Raw genomic sequence first — 17,681 nt, forward strand, 5'->3', positions numbered from 1 at the left:
AATATTTTTCAAGACTCGGACATGTCCAAAACAAATGAATGAGTGAAGCTTCTCCATTATTACATTTACATAATATGGAGATATATCTAAATAAAAATGAGACAACTTATCCTTGGTCATGTGGGCCCTACGGACCACTTTAAATTGTAGGAGAGAGTGACGGGCACATAGCGATGAAGTGTTAACCAATTTAAAAATTTGATTCCAAGTTTCCTTAGAAATTGAAGTCTGTAAATCCTGTTCCCAAAGATTTTTAATTTTATCTAAAGGAACACTTCTCATTCCCAACAACATATTATAAATACTAGATATAGATCCATTATGAAAAGGTTTCAAATTTTAAATTACATCTAGTAGATTCTTATCGGGACTTTCAGGAAATGTACTTATTTGAGACCGTAAAAAATCTCTTATTTGTAGGTATCAAAAAAAATGAGTTTTGAGTAAACTATATTTAGTTGACAGTTGTTCAGACAAAAAGACACTTCCCTCTCAAACAAGTCCTGAGATCATTTAATACCTAATCTATCCCATTCTTTAAAAGCCACATCAATCATAGCGGGTTTAAACAAATAATTTTAAAAAATGGGACTTGAAAGAGAATATCTCAATAAGCCGAAGTATTTTCAGAATTGTATCCAAATTCTCATAGTGTGTTTAACTACCAGATTATCAGTTAACTTACTCAGAGACAAAGGAAGTAAGGATCCAAGAAGAGAAGTAATAGAAAATTTATTGACAGAGTTAGCTTCTAAAAAAACCCACATCGGGCAATCCTCACGATCAAGGTAATATAAACAAAGTGTAAGATTTGTTATTTTAACTGCCCAATAATAAAATCTAAAGGTTGGTATGGCTAATCCTCCATTCTTTTTATCCTTCTGAAGATGAATTTAATTTAATCTAGGAAGCTTATTCTTCCACATATAAGAAGATATAATAGATTCAAGAGAATCAAAGAAAGATTTAGGAATAAAAACAGACAATGTTTGAAAAAAATATATAGATTTAGGTAATATATTCATTCTAATAGAGTTAATTCAGCCAATCAGCCATAACAAAAGAGGCGACCAATTTGATAGTATCCTTTTTACGTGATTCAATAGAGTAAGAAATTTTTCTTTAAATAGATGCTTACAGTTTTTAGTAATTATGACACCTAAGTAGGTAAATTGGTTTCTTACAATTTTAAAAGGAAGGTTAGAATTTGTTGGTATCAAATTATTCAAAGGGAAAAGTTCACTTTTATGTAGGTTTAATTTATAACCTGAGAACTGGCTAAAACAGGAGAGTAAAGAAAGCAGATGGGGTAACAAAGTCTCAACATTAGAAATAAATAGCAGCAGATCATTAGTGTACAGCTAGACTTTGTGAGTAGTGTCTCTCCTTAGAATACTGGTGATATCATTAGATTCATGAAAGGCAATAGCTAAAGGTTCTAAGGCCAGATCAAAAAGCAAAGGTCTGAATGGACAGCCTTATCTAGTGCCACGATGAAGCTTAAGTGGTTTGGAATTATGAGAATTAGTGATAACCCGAGCAGGAGCTAAATAAAGTAATTTAATCCATTGAATGAAAACGGGTCCAGAATTGAATTTTTCTAAAGTTTTAAATAAATAATTCCATTCAACTTTGTCAAAAGCTGTCTCAGCATCTAGAGATACCACACATTACACTATCCTGTTAGAGGGAGAATAAATAACATTTAAAAACTGACGAATATTGAAGTGAGAATATCGATTTCTGATAAATCCAGTTTGGTTATTGGAAATGACAGATGGCAAAATATTTTCAATCCTATGGGCCAAAACTTAGGATAGGATCTTAGTAAAGAAATTGGTCTATAAGAAGAGCATTCAGTCCGATCCTTATTCTTTTTAAGGATAAGCGAAATGGAAGCCTCATAAAAAGATTGAGGGAGTCTGCCCGACTTGAATGAATCCGAAAAAACTGATCATAAATGAGGTATAAGCAGTGAGGAAAAGATCTTGTAAAACTCTCCAGAAAATAAGAGGAATAGGTAGAGTGGATAGCCAGCGCCTCTTCCCCAGGGCACCACTGCTCAATACAAGAGGACATGGCTTTAAGGTAAGGGGTGGGAAGTTCAAGGGGGATATTAGAGGAAGGTTTTTTACTCAGAGAGTGGTTGGTGCACTGCCTGAGTCAGTGGTGGAGGCAGATACACTAGTGAAGTTTAAGAGACTACTGGACAGGTATATGGAGGAATTTAAGTTGGGGGCTTATATGGGAGGCAGGGTTTGAGGGTCGGCACAACATTGTGGGCTGAAGGGCCTGTACTGTGCTGTACTATTCTATGTTCTAAACTCCATCTGGACCTGGAGCTTTCCTCAAACGTAATGAGCACACAGCCTCAACAATTTCCTCAAAAGAAATAGGTTGTTCCAACAACTTTCTGTTTTCGGCAGGAGTGTGAGGAGTGGTGCCCCACGCAGACTTCCAATCTGCGCCTTGTAAGGCATGAAAATGCCCAACGCAGGCCTCTCATGGTCTGAGTCGACCTTCCCTCCCTCCCTTAGCTGGTCTAAAAAGTTTTCATTATGGTGTTATCCTTAGAAGATTCAGAACTATAGAGTTCAGAATAAAATTCTCTAAAAGTATCATTTATTTCTAAATAATCAGTTGTCCTATCACCATTAGCTTTGCATATATCTGTAATCTGCTGTTTAGCTATAAAGGTTTTAATTTGATCAGCCAATAATTTACCTGTTTTAACTCCGTGAATATAAAATTGACTTTTATCTTTTAGGAGCTGGGTTTCATTTGGATAGGTTAAAAGGAGATCATATTTAGTTTTAGTTTCAACAAGTTTTTTATATAAGGCAGGTTCTGGAGCCAAGGCATACTCTTGGTCTAATTGTTTCAGCTGATTAGCTAAATCACTTCTCTCTTTATTAGCCTTTTTCTTAGTACTTGCAGTATAAGAAATAATTTGTCCTCTAATATATGCCTTAAAGGCATCCTATCTGATAAGGCTAGAAGTCTCCTCTAATGTATTCTCTTCAAAAAAAAAAGAGCAATTTGTCTCTCCATAAACTTCAAAAAATCTTTATCAGATAACAAAGTTAAATTAAATCGCCAAAACCTATTTGTTTGAAGAAGACCTGGGAGATTTAAAGATAGGAGCACAGGAGCGTGATCTGAGACAGCAATCTCTTTATATTCACAGGATCAAACTGATGGAATCATTTGGCTATCAACAAAAAAAAATCAAGCCTGGAATATGTATGATGGACTTGAGAGAAAAATGAATATTCCTTGTCTACTGGATGAAAAAAATGCCAAGCATCAACAATACCACATTTCATTAAAAAAGATTTAATAAACACAGCTGATTTATTTGATATCATTAGTTTAGAAGATGAATGATCTAAAGCTGGATCTAAGCAACAATTAAAGTCTCCACCATCGCCAATGTGTGCAGTCTTAGATCTGGCAAAAATAAAAAAAACGCTCTAAGAAACCTGGGTCATCTCTATTCAGAGCATACACATTAGCAAATACCATTAGCTTGTTATTTAGTTTCCCTGTTACTATAACAAAATGCCCATTAGTATCAGAAATTGCTTTATGTTGAATAAAGGGAACTTTATTATCTATAGGGATCGAAACTTCTCTGGCTGTGGCCTGAAATGAGGAATGGAAATGATATTCCCTCCATTGATTAAAAACGCATGAATTGTCACACTTACGTACATGGGTTTCTTGAAGAAAAACAATTGGTACCTTAAGTTTTTTAATATAGGCAAAAATTTTATTTCTTTTCATAGGGTGATTCAGCCCTTTCACGTAAAACTTCGTAAATTAATACTTTGATCCATTTTAAAATTATTTATAAGAAAGGTTAAAGTAGCAATCAGAGAAATGTATATAAAACCCAAATAATATACCTTGAGATATATTAACTAAGCAACAGAATTGACTAGATTCCCAAATCAGCTTCAAGAAAAAAGAACTCCCCATCCCACTCCCTCCTCCCAAAGGGAGAAAATCGGTCAAAGAACAACCGCTATCTACCCCCACTGAAAACATCCCTTTTGAAAGCCTGTTGGAACTGCTCCAAAGAATTCAAGGCTATTTACTGTTCCAACCAAGACTAAATAATATACAGTAAAAAAACAAGCTTAGACAGGTTTAACAAACATAAAGTGCAATTATTCATACTGAAAAATATTAAACAGTCATTTTTTAAATATATAGTATTTCTGTTTTCGCAAGATTTTTAATCTATTCTATATATATATATGTAGTCATTTTTTGAGTCTAAAAATTCTTGCGCCTGCTCCTTCATACAAAACCATTTAAATGATTCATCTTCTATTGTGATTCTCAGTCGAGCCGGAAAACGAAGAGAAGGCTTAAAATTTTAGCTGTGTAGCTCCGCCATAACTTTCTTAAACTTAACAAGTTCTGCCGTAACTTCTGATGAAAAATCTTCAACAATACGAATCTTCTGACCTTGGTAGTCAATCATACCTTTTCCATGGGTATCACGAATCAGACGGTCCTTTATTTGAAATTCATGGAAACATGTAATGACTGATCTTGGTTTTGATTTTGAAGTCCATAGATAGGCGATCTGTGAGCATGATCAATCAAAGGCAGAGACTTTATAATATCAGAGGATCATTCCATCAAAAGGTTTGCAAAGAATTCTTTAGGATTATCTCCTTCCGTTTGCTCTCTAAGGCCCAAGATTCGTAAGTTGTTTCTCCTACTTCTGTTTTCCAAATCAATAATCTTCTGTCTCAGTACTCCGTTGGACTTGGATTGTTTTTCATACAGCTTTTGCAAATCATCCATTCTCTCATCCAGTATAGTAATAACCTCTTCATGTTCCTTTATCTTCTTATGCTTGGTTAGAATTGCTTGAATATCGTCTAATTTCGTACCTATTTGTTTAATTTCAGCGCTGATTTTTTGCGAATCAGTTGATGCTTCTTTTCTGAACTGTTGAAACTCCTCAGTAAACTTTTGAATAGCTTCCAAAGCTGTGTTGGTAGTCATAGTAATGTAATAGCCCGTCTAACAGTAGTATTTCAAAAGGTTGGAGACAAAAGTTCAGAACACCAGCAGGGAGCTGTTACTCCATCAGCTGCCACCAGGCAAATCCCGACCCTCCCAAGTTCTATGAAAATTCTATAGGGACATGATTGAGAGCATCCTGACTGGCTGCATCACTGCCAGGTATGGGAACTGTACTTCCCTCAATCGCAGGTCTCTGCAAAGAGTGGTGCGGACAGCCCAGCGCATCTGCAGATGTGAACTTCCCACAATTCAGGATATTTACAAAGATATGTGTGTAAAAAGGGCCAGAAGGATCATTGGGTTCCCGAGTCACCCCAACCGCAAACTGTTCCAGCTGCTACCATCCAGGAAATGGTACCACAGCATAAAAGCCAGGACCAACAGGCTCCAGGACAGCTTCTTCCACCAGGCCATCAGAATGATTAATTTTTGCTGATACAATTGTATTTCTATGTTATATTGACTGTCTTGTTGTACATACTATTTATTATAAGTTACTATAAATTGCAAATTGCACATTTAGAGTGAGACATAACGTAAAGATTTTTACTCCTCATGTATATTAAGAGTGTAAGAAATAAAGTCAATTCAATTCAACTCAAAGAGGTTGCTGGATGGATGGGAGGGATCATTGACAATGCTTAAGGCCCAGCATATGCAACACTCCTGATAAATATCTCTGATGGGTGGAAGAAGGACCCCAGTGATCACCTCAGCAGTCCTGACAATCGTTTGTAAGAACTTGTGGTCAGATGCCTTGCAATTCCTGTAACAGACGGTGATGCAACTAGTTGGTACACAATTGATGGTGCTCCTGTAAAAATTGGTTAGATTGTTGGGAGGTGCAAGGGGTGGGGTGTCGGTAATCTCATTCGGCTCAATGTTTTCAGGAAGTAGAAACACTGCCGTAATTTCTTGACCAACGAGGTGATGTTGAGGGTCTCTGTGAGATTGTCCATTAAGTGCACTCCCAGAAACTTGGTGCTCCTAACTCTCTCTATGTGTGTGTGAATGAAGAGTGGTCAGCCTAAGCTTGAAGATCAAAGTCTATAAGTTTGATCTTATCCATGTAGAGTCCAGGTTACTGTGCTTGAACCAGTCTACCAACTGCTCTACCTCTTCTCTGTAGGCCACCTTGTCATCGTTGTTGATGAGGCCAACTGTTGTTGGCATCAGAGAACATGATGGTTTGGTTGGAACTGGATCTAACAGTGCAGTCATGCATCAGCAGTGTGAACAGCAGGGGCTGAGCATGCGGCCTTGGGAAGCATTAATGCTCAGCATGGTGGAGCTAGAGATCTTCCTGCCAACACGGACTGACCGTCATCTTTTTGGCAAGAAGTCCAAGATCTGGCTAGGGAGGTGTTGAGACCCAACTAGGATAGCCTCTGAGGGATGGTCATATTAAATGCCAAAATGAAGTTGATAAAAAGCATCCTGGCATATGAGGCACCATTTTCCAGGTGGGACAGGATGGAGTGGAGTGAAGAGGTTATGGCATCATCAGGGACCAATCTGAGTGATAAGCAAAATGGTAAAGGTCCAATGTAGCAGGAAGATAGCATTCAGTACAATCCATAACCAGCTGATCAAAACACTTCATGATTGTTCAGAACAGTGCCACTGGATGATAGTCATCCAGGCAGATTAATGTGGCCCTCTTGAGCACAAGAGGGCCCAACAGCCTCTTCAGAGATTCGGTCTGAAATGTTATTAAGAAGCAGATATATTCAAACACAATTGTTTAATCGTTCATCCATATTTGCACATTAATGCTGCTCAGTGCCAGCCTAAGAATAATAACATCTGTCAACACTGAGATCTATATGACCTTCCTCTCTTTCAACGGCAGTTTGATCCAGTGCTAATGTTCTCACATACTAGTCGAGAAACTGTCAGTTCAAGCTCCATTCAGGGTCTTGAGCACTTAACCTTGGCTGACAGATTAATGGTGTACCCAGGTAGCTTTCAGATGAAAAACTAAACTAAGGCATTGTCTTTTCTGCAGAATGTGACTAATCTCACAAACCATTTCAAAGACCAACACTGGAATTAACCCTGCGTCTGCCCACTGTTTATCATTCAGTCAACTCACCGAAACAAGTTGCCAAGAAATTCTCTCCAACCAGTAGCACTAAGTTGCACTATGTAGCTTAATTACTGATTACAACTTGCTAATGGTCCTATAGAGCATATTTAACAGTATTATTGTAGATGAATTTCTAAGCAATTAGCTGTTAATATATTTAATTACTACTTGTGGGATCTTTTGTACATGAGTTGGTTCCCATGCCTCTATTATCAATTATTAATGTCTCTGTTTCAAAACTAACGCGCGTTGTGTAAACTGCTTTGGGACATCCTGAGAATGTGAGAGAAGCTCTATAAATTAGAGTTCTTTCTATTTTAATTTTATTTTAGCATATCCAAATGCTGCGAACATACAGGAGTGGTGGGCACAGTGGTGTGCTGGTGGAACTGTTGCTTCACAGTGCTTGATACCTGGGTTCAATCTTGTTGCTGGGAACTGTCCGTTTGGTGTTTGCGCATTCTCCCTGAGCTCACATGGATTTTCCCTCGGTGCTCAGGTTTCTTCCTGTGGCCCTATTATGTAGACAAGCAATAGGAGAATTGAGTAGTTCTTGGAAAATATGGGGAGAATCAACAAAATGGGATTAATATAGGGTTAGTGTAAATGAGTGACTGATGGTCAGCATGGACTTTATGGGCCAAATGGCCTGTTTCTTTGTTGCATTATTTTGGCAACCAAGTAATGTTTTGAGAACCACTTCGAAAAACAGAAATTTGAACAAAAATAGTTATTGTACTAATAACTCACTTTCTGCAGTGAACCTTCACTCCTTTTGACACACGGATCTGAACTGTGGGAAAATAACTTAAACTAATGGCAAGGGTTGAAACAAATGATCATGAGGATGTCATTGACTTTCAGACACCGGACTGATGCATCTGCTGAATACCAACCCCTGTAGTAAGGAAACAACCTCACTTTTGATTCCAGTGTTATCTCCCCTTCTGTTACCATTGTGAGGGTGTACAGCGTACACACTTTAACCCAGATTGCCAGTTTGAATCTCAAGAACACCAATTTACAATTTAGAAGGAACAAGTGCTACACCTGCCCCTACACCTCCTCCCTCACTACCATTCAGTATCCCAAATAGACCTTCCAGTTGAGGCGACACTACATCTGTGAGTCTGTTGGGGTCATATACTGTGTCCGGTACTCCCGATGTGGCCTTCCATGTATTGGTGAGACCTGACATAGATTGGGAGACCACTTCATCAAACACCTATGCTCTGTCTGCCAGAAGAAGTGGGATCTCCCAGTGGCCACCCTTTTTAATTCCACTTCCCATTCCCATTCTGATATATTGACCCACAGCCTCCTCCATTGTCGTGATGAGGCCATACTCAGGTTGGATGAACAACGCCTGATATTCTGTCTGGGTAGCCTCCAACCTGATGGCATGAACATTGATTTCCCGAACTCCTGGTGATGCCCCCCTCCTTTCTCTATTCCCCATTCCTTTTTCCATCTCTCATCTTATCTCCTTGCCTGCCCATCGCCTCTCTCTGGTGCTCCTTCCCCCTTTTCTTTCTTCCATGATTCCACCTTCCCCAGCACTGTATCTCCTTCACCAATCAACTTCCCAGCTCTTTGTTTCATCACGCCCCCTCACAGTTTGACCTATCACCTTATGTATCTCTCTCCCCTCCTCTACCTTTTAAATCCACTCCTCATCTTTTTTTCCGCCACTCCTGCCAAAGGGTCTCAGCCCAAAATGTCGACTGTACTCTTTTCCATACTTGCCTGGCCTGCTGAGTTCCTCCAGAATTTTGTGTGTGTGTGTTGCTTGGATTTCCAGCACCTGCAGATTTTCTCTAGTTTGTAAAGCATTGCATTTGTTCTCCAATGAGCCAGTAATACTAGGGTATTTATAAAGATCATGTAAAAGGGGCACTTCAGCCATGTAACTTTTCCCCTCTTATTAATCCAGTATATTATGGCATACAACAAAAAAAATCAAAATGTCATGAAGTTAAACCAAATATTTTGAAATGGAAAAAGAATGAAATGCATTATTTTGGAGAGATACATTTCTAGTATCCCATTTGTGAAAACTATCCTTGCATGTAGAAATGGTGTTTCACAAGCTGACTCTTATTGAAAATGGTCTTCAGTACAATAAAGAAAAAGAGATATCTTAATGTAAGATGACCCGGCTGGTGGCATAGTGGCATCAGCATCGGACCTCGGGACGAAAGGTCCTGAGTTCGAATCCAGCCGGCTCCCCTGCATGTTTTCCATCCGTGCTGGGTTACAAGCTGGTGATCTCTTTGGAAATTCACCCAGCAGAAGGCAATGGCAAACCACTGCTGTAACTTGCCACGTGCACGACTCCCCACTACGTCAAAGAGGCGTGGAGGGAAATCGTCCGCTAACCGGAGAAACTCTGGATGCGACGCACCTTTCCTTTTTTTCCTTAATATAAAGGGGAGACTATATGGTCACATGATGCCACTTTGCGGCACACCAGGCAGATGAGGAAACATTGAGGCAACTGTTACATATTTTTAATCACTTTGCAGTGACGTGCTATGCAGCACAGGGAAGAAGACGACCATTTGTGTATCACACAGTTAAAATGTTCCGTCTTAACAGAAAATTAATGCACACTCAAGTCTAGGACCTATATTGTCTTGTAATCTAAAGAGTTTTTTTGCTGGTTCCTTTCAGCTACAGTTTCAATGATTTACATTGCAGTTAACTGTTGAGGCTGTGCTTTTACTGCTTTTAACTAATATAGCACCAGTCATTTAAAATGTTTATATGGTACAGTTACTATGGAATTTTGAGATAGAGGGACAGACATTTCATGCTCAATCACAATAAGTAGACCAAATGTAACCTCTTAGAATGCACTTCTCATTTCAATAAATAGACATAAATTCAGGGAGCTGGATCTAAATGAGGATTTGACTCCTATCTTTTGTCTTGGAGTTTTATGTCAGTGACTGAACTCAATTGCTGTGAAGTGCTGAATAAAATATTTATTTTTCTTCTCCCCAGGAATATGAATACAATATTAGTCCATATATATTCGTAAAAGATTTTAACGATTATAGACACTACAAAAAAACAATATTTTCAGTGCAAGTCATTTATTTTCTTACAATAATGACAATCGAATACTTTCTACTATAGTTACCAATAATGGTGTGCTTTAACTGCAAAGTACAAAATAATACTTTTAGCAGAGATGATTTTGCTAACATTCTTTATTTAAAAGTGCTTCCTGTCTTTCCTATGCAGTTAAGATGGTAAGTTATAAATGTTCAGTGTCCCTGTAATCAGTCATTTGACTCTGTTTCCAGATTGTAAGTAAGCAAGTTGTTTTAGTGTGAAAAATGGGTTAGTCCATTATGGGACAGTTGTACCTGGCAGATGGATGTGGATTCTTGTATATGTAAATAATCACAGTAAACTATTACCATAGATGGTAAAGCATCATAAAATATGCTACATAAAACATAAGACTGCAGTATAATTTGACTGCATAGAGGAAACTTTTGCACTTTATTTAGATTATTGCTTCTGTAGCAAGTGGTCACTTTCTGACCAGCTTTAGAAGCTAGGACCGGCTCACTGCTGAAGGTGTTTCTGGGGAAAGGAGAGAGGAGGTAGCAATGAGTAAGGTTCATGATGAGGGCCAGTGTGCACACAGGCTCTGAGGAAATGCCCAGGTTTATCACTTAGCAAGTTGGCCAGGTAACAATTGTGCTCTAGCTAGAGTGAGACAGCCCATTTTTATGATGGTGCAATCATTGTGTTTGTCCACAAGGCAGCCAAAAAGCAAAATGTAACTAAAGGGTAAGTAAGGATAGTGCTGAAAAAAATTGAGAAGATACTACTGATTTTGAAGCTTGCCCTGTGGCACAACTGATGAAGGACCCACAACTGATTACTGCTAACCACATGTTCTGGAACACTGAGATTGTACTTCAGGAGTAGCACTCTGTCAACTTAATGGTGATACTAGACAATGGGGTGACCCATTGGGGCACCCTTTGAGAGAAGGGTAGTGCAGTCTGATGTGACCAGAATGAACATTAAATTTTCCTGAATGCTATTGCTATCTCTTTGATTTGGAAATTAAAGAAGAAAAACTCAGCTTATTAAAGAAGAAAGACACATAGCAAGACAAATATGTGACCAGAATGAACATTAAATATCCATGAAGTAAATTTGAAGGAATTGGGCTTGCTGGGTCAGGTCTGGAATTAAACGTCAGATGTAATGATGGATTTGGCCTTGAATAATCACGGAAGGATTCCATCGATTCCTAATTGGAATGACTTCTTTCGCACCAAAGGATGCCATTTGGAAGAGGCAATTGTATTGTCTGATGTTCTTCCTGAACTCGTTTGCAGTAGGTTCATCATTGCTGTACAAATTGAGGAGTTCATTAGACTATGAGACACTCAGTCCTCTTTATTGTCATTTAGAAATGCATACATGCATTAAGAAATGATACAATGCTTCTCTGGAATGATATCACAGAAAACAAGACAAACCAAAGACTAACACTGACAGAACCACATAATTATAACATATAGTTACAGCAGTGCAAAGCAATACCATAATTTGATGAAGAACAAACCATGAACACGGTAAAAGAAGTCTCAAAAGTCCCCGATTCGATCGACTCCCATCCCCGATAGCAGGCAGCAAAAGGGAGAAACTCCCTGCCATAAACCTCTAGGCACCGTTAACTTTCCGATGCCTTGGAAGCAGCTGACCACAGCCGACACTATCCATCTGAAGCTTTGAGCCTCTGACCAGCCCCTCCGATACAGCCTCCTGAGCGCTATCCTATGCTGAGTGGCTTCGACCTAGCCCTGGCCGCTGAAACAAGCAAAGCCAAGGATTTTGGGGCCTTCTGCTCCGGAGGTTCCAGTTACCACACAGTAGCAGCAGCAGCAAAGCGGGCATTTCAGAAGTTTTCCAACTGTTCTTCCGTACTCTCAGGTCCATCTCCATCAAATCAGAATTGTCCACGGTCCCCTACTTGACAGATAACAGATTATTCATCACCGGAGAGGCCGTGCGCGCTGCCGTCGCGCCGCCGTCGCGTCGCCATCTTCTCCTCATTAGGTAGAGGCTGCAAATTGCCTATCCTGACCTTTCCCTCCAAACAGCAGAAATGTGCGGTTTCTTCAGTGGAAAGACAGGCACGACAGTAAGGGCATTCTCTGGTCATTGAACCAACATCAGCAGAAATGTGACGGCATGCAAGTCGTGCATCTTGCCTTGCTCTTTCTGTTGAGGTATTGTTGTCGAAAGCAGCCATTGTCATCTTCAGCAACTCTGGCAATAATTACTCTGTGCTGCATATTCTTGAGTTGATCTTTTCTTTTCTCCTCTGTCTCTTCCTCTCTCTTTCTTTTCTGCCTGTTTTTGTCATTCTGGAGTCACGCAGCCCTTTCATCCTTTGTCTCTTCATCTCTTCTACCATTTGTTCTTTCTCTCTGATCCTGGAGTCATGAGGCCCTGGCCTGATCGAATTCTTGTTCTCTCCGCCGTCTGTGCCTCTCGTTGTCATTCTGGAGACGTGCAGCCCTTTCATCCCGGATCTCTTTATCTCTTCTGCTGTTTGTTGTTTGTCTCTGATCCTGCCTCTCCTCCTCTGTCTCTTCTTCTCTCAACTTTTTTTGTCCTGACTCTTTGATCCTGGAGTCATGCCACCCTGGCCTCATCTGATTCTTGTTCTCTCCCTCTCCTTGCCGCTTCCAGAGGATGCTTGGCTTCATCTCTTGACCATAATGTCCCCCTTCCCTTTCCATGCAGCATAATTGGCTGACCATTTTTTTACCCTGATGCTGGATAGAAGATACGAAGCAGTAACACCAAAGGATGCTGATTGTTCTTGATGATGTGGTTGGCGCTCTCCTAAATGGACGTGATATAGTCACCGCTGTCCTTTGACTGCAGCAAAGGGTTTTATGGGTGTCTGGAAGTACATCATTAAAATAAGATTTAATTATCTCTCATTGATGGGTGGCAGTTAGATCTGTCCCAATCCTGCACATGCTGATGGTGGTGATTAGCAAAATGTGACCCCTGGAAATAGAGCTGCCCTGCCCTTTTGCTCCGGTAGGTGTTGCAACATCGACTGTCTACTCTTTTCCATACCGGCTGCCTGAACTGCTGAGTTCCTCCAACATTTTGTGTGTGTTGCTTTGGATTTCCAGCATCCACAGATTTTCACGTGTATCAGATTCATCAGGAGATGTTTTTGATATGATGATTCTTGAGTCATTTCCATGGTTTTTTTTTTATCCTTGTTGACGATAACACCAGAAAACTTCAGGTCTGCATATGCAGTGCCTACCTTTACTGAGAATGCTTGGAAAGTCCAAAGGTTTATCCACTTTCGTAAAATTTGACACTTTTATTGTGTTCTTTATGCTTATTGTGTTTTTTTGCCAGAGTAGCAATCACTTCATTTTCCTTTGCACTTGAATACTGAAGAATGGCAATGAACAATCTTGAATCATGAAGATATTGAATTTAGAATCTGTGGAAATACAGCCATTTACATACTTGAAAGTAAAGTACTCCATTTTCATCTGCTTTAGAGCGACTAACCACTATTAACCTGAGCTGTATATATGAAACTTCAGGGTTTCTTATGGTTCTTAGAGCAAGGGGTGGTAGTGGGGATAAGCTCCCACTATGTATTAAATTCTCCCAATGGTGTGCACTTCAAATAGCCTTTGATAACCAAGTCCAGCTCCTGGCCTTCATGTGTGGCTTAGCTACTAACCCAATGGAGCCACTTCTATGACACGAGAAGGGACAAAGGCAGGTTACTGGCACTTTAACATGAGTTGCCTCAAACAGATGGGGCTCGTCAGCCATGGTTGGTAGCTCATCTAGAAGAAGAAAAACTCTGATCTCAAGCCTCCTCTGCCTTACAGCTAAACCCACTCATTGGGAAGGCTTTGGGAGCAAACCCCAAAGAATAATCTGGATGGAGCTGAAGTCCTTAAGGCAATCCTATCATGAGTTCAATGCTGACTGGCAACTCCTGCAATGCCACTGGTACCAAACTGTGTAAACCTCTGCTGTTCCTTTGGATTCATCAGCTGCGTGGAGAGGGGGGGCCACTACAGGGGCAAAAGCTTGCTCTCCATATCATACTGCCATGGCTTGCATATCCTGTAGACAGCTGAGATGCAACGTCCCTGTGCTGAAGACGCCGCGCCCCAGTGGACTCAATAACAACAGACCGGTGGCATTGACCTCCCACATCATGAAAGCCCTGGAGAGACTTGTTCTGGAGCTGCTCCGGCCTATGGTCAGGCCACACTTAGATCCCCTCCAGTTCGCCTACCATCCCTGACTAGGAGTTGAGGATGTTATCGTCTTCCTGCTGAACCGTGTCTACGCCCACCTGGACAAGTCAGCGAGCACTGTGAGGGTCATGTTTTTTGACTTCTTCAGTGCGTTCAACACCATCTGCCCTGCTCTGCTGGGGGAGAAGCTGACAGCGATGCAGGTGGATGCTTCCCTGGTGTCATGGACTCTTGATTACCTGACTGGCAGACCACAGTACGTGTCTGTGCGTCCGACAGAGTGATCAGCAGCACTGGAGCTTCACAGGTGACTGTCTTGTCTCCCTTTCTCCTCACCATTTATGCCTCGGACTTCAACTACTGCACAGAGTCTCGTCATCTTCAAAAGTTTTCTGATGACTCTGCCATAGTTGGATGCATCAGCAAGGAAGATGAGGCTCAGTACAGGGCTACGGTAGGAAACTTTGTCATATGGTGTGAGCAGAATTATCTGCAGCTTAATGTGAAAAAGTCTAAGGAGCTGGTGGTAGACCTGAGGAGAGCTAAGGTACCGGTGACCCCTGTTTCCATCCTGGGGGTCAGTGTGGACATGGTGGAGGATTACAAATACCTGGGGATAAACTGGACTGGTCTAAGAACACTGAGGCTGTCTACAAGCAGGGCCAGAGCCGTCTCTATTTCCTGAGGAGACTGAGGTCCTTTAACATCTGCCGGACGATGCTGAGGATGTTCTACGAGTCTGTGGTGGCCAGAGCTATCATGTTTGCTGTCGTGTGCTGGGGCAGCAGGCTGAGGGTGGCAGACACCAACAGGATCAACAAACTCATTCGTAAGGCCAGTGATGTTGCGGGGATGGAACTGGACTCTCTCACGGTGGTGTCCGAAAAGAGGATGCTGTCTAAGTTGCATGCCATCTTGGTCAATGTCTCCCATCCACTACATAATGAACTGGGTGGGCACAGGAGTACATTAGGCCAGAGACTCATTCCACCGAGATGCAGCACAGAGTGTCATAGGAAGTCATTCCTGCCTGTGGCCATCAAACTTTACAACTCCTCCCTTGGAGGGTCAGACACCCTGAGCCAATAGGCTGGTCCTGGACTTATTTCATAATTTACAGGCGTAATTTACATATTACTATTTAACTATTTATGGTTCTATTATTAGTTATTATTTATGGAGCAACTGTAACGAAAACCAATTTCTCCTGGGATTAATAAAGTAAGACTATGACTATGATTATGACTATAACATCCATGGTCGACCCCGACATATATGAAACTTACTATATTATTCATAATTTGCAAGGATTAAAGACACCATATTAGGATGAGTTCATCAATGTAATGATTTATTTAATAGCAGAACCACATGAAGGTTTGCCCTTTTATTGGAAATTAAGCTCACTTTGTTCACCTCAATGAACTGGCTTCTGACAATGTAAATCAGAAGTAGATTTAGTACATAGTCATTATTAAAGATCGTAGGACTGCACTCATGAAGATATTTTATAAGAGCAGGAATTAAATTGACAGAGTACAATATTAATGAATAATTCTGTTGGCATGTTTTAAGTAGTGGATACCAGAAAAGTTAAAATTTATTGAAAAATCACTATCTGTAAAAGCATATTTTCTTTGCACTGTTCTTCTCTCCTCCCTATCAATAGAGCCTCATTGCAGCCTTTATAATGGATGTTGGTTGAAATAGAATATTCACAAATTAATGCAATGTTCGTGCTCAGATGGCAACGATAGCCCTTTCCTCAACCACACAGATAATTACCTAACCTGTTAAAAACTTTTGTTTTCATGGTGTTATGCAGTGGTAACAACAGGATGACAACTATATCAGCTTAAAGAGAAATTTAATGTAAACAGTGACTTCCACATTCTTCAGTCATTACTAAGTACTTTGCACCCAAAGGAATCACTTTGGGAATGCAGTTGCATTTGTTATCAACAGAGCAGATCATTTATGTACAGCAGATTCTCACGAAGGACCACGTGATAAAGCATTGCTGACCATTTGGTCTCCTTTTCACCCTTTGAGTAGCAGATGAATAATGGCCAAGTCCTGCGCTTCTTTGAAATGGCTACAGTGAATATTGTCCATGCAATTGAAAAGGGAAAGATGAGACTTCACTTTAACAAATCGAACAAATGGCACACCTATTCAGATAAAGTGCTACCGAGGTCCAATTTTTATTCCTTAAATTATTCTTAAATTCATAATATTTTGGATTGTAGACACACTTACCACAGAATAACCCACTGATGTATCTACCATAATAATGCTTTGAACTTATTATTGACATGTCCGGCAAAGCATAATGAATATTCTGATTGCTTCCTGTCATTATAATGCCCAGATGGCACTATTCTTTGGAATTGTTAGTTTGTGGATCAAAAACTGGTAAATGTGGGATCCTGAGAGAAGGAGTAAGGTTCACACATCTGCTCAGCCAGTCATTGCTCTTGAGACAAGATTGTTGTACACTTCGTAAACACAAAATAATCTGCAGATGCTGGGGTCAAAGCAACACTCACAACACGCTGGAGGAACTCAGCAGGTCAGGCAGCATCCGTGGAAAAGAACAGACAAGGTTTCAGCCTGAAACCTTGTCTGTTCTTTTCCATGGATACTGCCTGACCTGCTGAGTTCCTCCAGCGTGTTGTGAGTGTTGATGTACACTTCAGTAGAAGAGCATGAACTACAACAGGTTTCCCAACTTCGGCTGCAATATCCACCTGCACAGGTTGAATCTGGCTATGCTTGACACGTCCCATACAGTCCATTCATTTGAATGGGAGAGAACAGCAGATTGGATAACTGGGAATATGATGTATTTTTTATTTAATTAAGTTGATTTAAAAGAAAGAAATTTAATTTGTTATCCCATGTTATAATATTCTGTTGTTTTCTAGAAATCTTGCAAATGTATTCAATATTACTTTGATTTGTAATTGTATTTTTCCAAGTTCAAGTTCAAATTTAATGTCTTCTGACTGTACATATATACAACCAGATGAAACAGCTTTCCTCCAGACCACAGTGCACCCACACAACATATATCCTACACAGCACTTAAACCAAAATATCATTCTATAAATCAGTTAATAAAATATAATTCAAAATGCATGTAATAAAGCACAGCACAGGTAAACAATAAACAACAAGCAGTACAGTAAACAGCTCACTGTCCGAGTGATGAGACCTCAGTGGTGGCAGGGTTTTCATTTGTCTCACAG

The sequence above is a fragment of the Mobula birostris genome, chromosome 15, assembly GCF_030028105.1.
Source record: "Mobula birostris isolate sMobBir1 chromosome 15, sMobBir1.hap1, whole genome shotgun sequence".
NCBI lineage: Eukaryota > Metazoa > Chordata > Chondrichthyes > Myliobatiformes > Myliobatidae > Mobula > Mobula birostris.